Below are 5,637 nucleotides of genomic sequence, written 5' to 3'. Positions count from 1 at the left end.
TAATATTACAGATGATGAGGGCTAGACGTGCACGGGTCCCCTTCTCCATGATTGGATATATCTGCAAGGAACAGATATAGAATGAACTGGTCACACCCTTCCCTACATTCAATTCCATATCCTAGAAAGATTTGTCAACTTAATGTTTAAAAGAGCTAAAACTATTTATCTTTGTTAGGAATCGCCTTTAAGAATATTTTGAGAGAACAATGTTATTTCTTGTTATTTATATATTACATGTGCCAAATGATGAAACTATATAGGATTATTAGTTGTACCGCTGCCATACCTTTTGTTTTATAACTTCCATGTCTTTGCTCAGGTTGTTGGAATACTTTCTGCCCTTTGCTCTGCTTCCTACCTTTGAATATTCTATAATTACTTCAGTCTATCTTCAATTCAATACTACCATAGGTTTCTATGTACAAGTGCAGCTCTTTCTTCATTTTCATTGAATAGGTGATCACCTACCACTCAATAACTAAACAAAGGTATCCCCTAACTCTTTGTCTTGACCTCTAATCCTTTATTACTCTTGTGTGACCTCATCATATCTCATGGATTCCATTGTCTTTAGAAAATTGAGTACTACCTACCATATTAGTCAAAAATCAACAACTGTGTTTAATACCTATACCTGGGTATCTTTTATATATCTGAGGTTCAACATATCCACTGGAATTCTTTGAATTTTTCTGAACTCTAAAACCACTCCTATACTAAATATTTCTATTTCTATTTGGGGTACCTAGATTCATTCAGTCACCAAGACATCACTCTAAAAGTTTTCATTTTCACTATTGTCTCTCCCTTTCGGCCTATATTCATTCACTTGATAGGTCTTGTCAAAGTTACCTCCAAAACATCTTTGGTATTTATCTCTTTCCTTTTACTTATACGGTCCCTCCCTTTGTTCAAACACTCAACTCTTCTCTGTCCAATTTGCTAATTGGCCTTCCCATGCCCTGATATCCCATTCCCATTTTCTATTCCCCTTTCTAGTCCCTATTGCACATTGGTTCCTAAAAAAATCTTAAATATAGATATGACTTTGCTGTTCCCTTTATACAAAATCTTAAGTCGCTCTATATAAAATACAAATTCTCTAGCTTGACATTTGGTGAATGCCACAACCTGGTACCAGTCTTTATATTACTTGCCTTTGTGCACTCTGTGTTTCCAGAATACTGGAATATTAATTTTTTCCCCAGACTTGACCTTCCACCTCCTATGTCTAGATACATTTTCACAGCTGTTTCCCATACTTGAAAATACTCCCTCCTCACCCCTCTCTCACCATGACCACTCAGAATTCTTATGTTCTTACAATTGTAATTCAGGTTCTGCCTTCTATGTAAAGCCTTTCCATATCCCCTAGTTGTTAGGGCTCAATCACTCTAGCTAGGTGGCAAAGTGGAGAGAGCTCTGGACCTAGGGTCAGGAAGATCTGAGTTCAAATGCAGCCTCATACATGTACCAGCTATGTGATCCTGAGCAAGTCACTTAAATTTTATCTGTCTCAATTTCTTCAACTATAAAATAGGGATCATAATACCCCTGGTTTTTTTTATAACTTTCAAATGACATATGTGTAAAGTACTTAGTTTAGCACCTGGAAAATAAGTGCTTAATAAATGCTTGTTCCTTTTCCCTACCCTCCACAGATCTTTTATTTTCTTATCTGTGTATATATTGCATGCCCTAAATTGTTCAAGGGCAGAGGTGGTTTTATTTTTTATTTTGTATTCTCAACCCCTAGGGAAGTGCCTCACATGCTATAGGTGTTCAATAATTACATTTTTATCAATTGAGAATCAATTGAACTGAAAAGATTTTTATCCCCAAACAACACAGTATCATTGCTGTATTTCTCTTATGACAATGATCATAGCTTCCGATATACTATATAGCTATTTATGTCCTTGTTTTATCCCCTCAACCAGCTTGAATAAGCTCTTTAATGAAAAGGTCTCTGATTCAGTTATCTCAATATCCCTTGCAGAATTGAACTGTCTATTAGGAACAAAGTAAATACCTGTTATTTTTTTTTCAGTTGGATATTTTGTTCATTGAATTAAGAATCACAAGGACCTATAATTAGAACCAGTATCAGACACACATTTTTAAGGGACTTCAGGGAAGAATCAAGACAGTGTATTTTAGACTCATATTTCAAGGAACAGGAAACCTAAGGCATAGACATGAAGAGATCAGGGAATTCTGCATATCCTCTCAATGATCTGGAGGCGTATCTCAGCTTTAGAAAGAACTTTGTAGCATTTCCCTGTCTTCTGTATTTGAGCAAGATAAATGCAATTTTTGAAAACAACAATTCACTCAACATTATACCTCTCCCTCCTTTGCTTCCTTCAGTCCATGGTAGAAATCTGGTCTGCAAAGCTTGATCTGGTTTTGGGGTGCTGTCACCTTTACTGCATTAGAATCTAGAAAAAAAAGAAAAAGAAACTAACGGAGACTATTTTTTAACTTTGAATTTCTTCCTGACTCTATACACCTATCTGTTGTCAGCCTGGGAAAATAGCATTTAAAAGGACAGCTGAGAAAATTAAGGCAAATTGCTTTGGTAAATAGAATATTTCAAACTCTGAGTTCCAAATCATCATCTCTCTTTATTAATCTCTTTGCTCTCCTGACTTTCCAATTTCTGATAATGGCACTACCCTTCTCCAAGTTCCCTAGACCCCAAACCTCTGTGGCCTTTTGATTCTGACAGCATGCTTCCCTCCATGTCCTATGCCAGTTAGCAATTTATTTTGATTCATTCTACTCCGCCATCTTCTACTCCACCATCTTGGCTCCGCCCCCTGACTTCCACTATTTTGATTCATTCTAGTCAATGTCTCATAATTTCATCCCTTCCTTTGGAGTCCAAATATTGTTATTTTTGTCTAGGCTCTTACCATCTGATACTTTCATTACTTCAATAGCATCCTAACTGCCAACTCTCATTCTGACATTTTCTGACTCTTGCCTATTCTAAACCTCACTGCCAGTTTAGTCTTCCAAAGACAGGCTTTGATCATTGCACCATCTTGTTTAGTTGTCCTTTATTGCTTATAAAATAAAGTCAAAACTCCTTATCTTCATTTTCAAGGCTACCCCAACTCTGATCTCTACCCAACATTCTAACCTTACTTTTCAGATGCTTCTTTAGCAGCAAAATCTGCTCAAACCACTCATCTATTTGTCATCTCTCCAGTTGAACTCAAAGTTTGATCACTCTGTCAAAGAATAGTGTTAAGAATGTTGACTCTCAAACTAGACTAGGCTGGTGAAAAAGGCCAGGATCACAAAGGAGGGGTTTTTGTTTGTTTATTTTAAGGGTAAGGATAAAAAGAAGACTGGGACTGCAAAAGGAAGATGAAATCATGAAAATCAATGAGTTTTAAAAAAGAACTTACAAAGGTTATTATGTGTTTACTTTCTTTGCCAAGGGGAATGATTTTAGAGTAAGGGAAAAAGTGGGAATATGCAACAGGGAATGTCTTTCAAAAAAAATCAAGGAGAGATTGTAACAGAAATACCATGTTCTCAATGATTTGAGTAATTAGATTCAGACAAATGACATACCAAGATTCTCAAAGAACTGAAAAATGGTGCTACTGAGTCTCTTTTGGTAATTTTGGATGGATCTTGAAGAATTACATATGATCTGTAGGACTGGAAAAAAAAAGTAACAACATTAATTTGATTTAATTTTCCAAATAAGAAATATTGAGTCTATTTCCTTTCTAGATAAAAGTAAAATAATACCAGCAGAATGAGAAAATTTTTCTTAGGAGAATTCAGTATGCTTTATGGGTTGGAATTCCTATTTTGCTTCTGATATCATAGGCTCTTTGGCACATCACATTCCTATTCTGAGATTCAGTATCTTTATACAAATCAGAGGAATTGGATTAAGGTGACCTCTAAGGTCCCTTACAAAGGTTAATTCTTCATATTTCAGTAGAATAGGGTTTAGAGTTCCTGTAGCTCAAACTTGAAGAAATTGGACAAAAAGAATATGTCCAGAACTATAAATAGACCCAGTGGAAAGAATACCTCCCCTAACCTCTGTGTCATTCAAAATCACAGTGAGCTCAATTCAAGATGGATCTGGTTAAACCATTTCCTTAAGCAGTATCTGGAAGGCATTTCCACCATCCTTCCCTAAACTTTTTCCTATATTTGTAGAAAAAGAAATCTATGCCATTGAACTATTATTGTTCCATTGTTTCAATTGTGCCCAAATCTTCATGTACCCATTTGAGGTTTTCTTGGTAAAGATACTGGAATGTTTGCCATTTCCTTCTCCAGCTAATTTTATAGATGAGTAACCAAGGTACACATAGTTAAATGACTTGCCCAGTTTCACACAGCTAGTAAATGTCTGAAGTTGGATTTGAACATAGGTCTTCCTGATTCCAATTCCAACACTCTATCCACTGAGTCATTTAATATAATAGTAAAGCCATATTTTATTCAGTCTTTTGCAATTTCCAAAGTAATGTCATTCCCATTATCTTATTTGATGTGCTCAATTATTTTGGGAAAGAGCAGGGTCAAAATAATTAGCTCTCTTTTACATGTGAAACATCTGAGCTTAATTTGATGCAAATCATTTACATGATCACATACAGTAAGAAGTGGATGAGACAATTCAAACTCATATCTTATTATCTCTATTCTAAAACTTTTTTCCATCATATCATGCCACTGATTTGAGGACAGCTCTGCTTAGCATTCTTAGGTTCATTTCACAGTTCTTCAAGGAATACAGTAGAGATAGTTTGCCAAAACTCATTTATTTGGAGATACTGTTACCTGAAAAAATTTGTTTCATTGCTTCTGACTTCTGGAAAAGAGCTAAAGCTTTTTTTTTCTCTTTGATTTCCTAAAGGGAAAGGAAAGAGGAGGGTATGAGTATTTCCTGTTCTTCTGAAGACTGTTCTTCCCTTTGTACTAGAACCCTCTTAAACAGTACTATAAATTAACTACTCTTCTTGAATTTGTGACTGGCTTGGAAGCCATAGTGATTCTTGAAATCCAAGCTTATATCTGATGTCAGGATATTCCTGGTCAGTGAATAAGGAGGTAAATTCTTAATGACTGACAGGAAACATAAAAGTGGATGAAAATGGCTCTTCTATTCTCTGGTATCAACAGGATAAAATTGAGTAAAATTATCCTAATTGGGAAACCAAGTAGAGGAGTATGCCCCATCTTGAACAGGGAAGGAAGGGCTCTATTCATGGCACGGGTGGTATCTATAAGTTATAAAGGGAATCCACAAACACTAGGGAAGCATGCAAAATCGGGAAAAATGAAAAGGAAGTATTCCATTCTCACTCACCACAAAATCCACCACCCCTAACTCCTATCCTAATAGCTAGCTGACTTCAAAACATTTATCATGGGGACTGAGTCAGAGTTAAGTTGTACTAAATCATTAAACACCTCCTCTTGCCCACACCGATTAATCTATGGTTGACTTTAGAGACCTTAGGGCTACAATGGGAAAAAGATGAAAAGTCAGTAGGAGCTTCTGATACTGGGACAATATGCTCTAGATCAAGTCCTTTAAGGATTTGTAGTAATTCTGGAAATCATAAGTGCTCCAAATAGAGCAGATGA

At 35.9% G+C, this 5,637-nt stretch overlaps 1 pseudogene; it reads right to left on the bottom strand.

Annotated features, from left to right (window-relative positions):
* LOC138155440 (caspase-12-like) overlaps nt 1-5,637 on the bottom strand; it is a 16,976-nt pseudogene that overhangs the window by 8,897 nt on the left and 2,442 nt on the right.

The sequence above is a fragment of the Petaurus breviceps genome, unplaced genomic scaffold (assembly GCF_028583685.1).
Source record: "Petaurus breviceps papuanus isolate PSGF00001 unplaced genomic scaffold, PetGlider_PUasm1.0 91133, whole genome shotgun sequence".
NCBI classification, from domain to species: Eukaryota; Metazoa; Chordata; class Mammalia; order Diprotodontia; family Petauridae; genus Petaurus; species Petaurus breviceps.
This window is presented reverse-complemented; position numbering and strand designations above follow the sequence as displayed.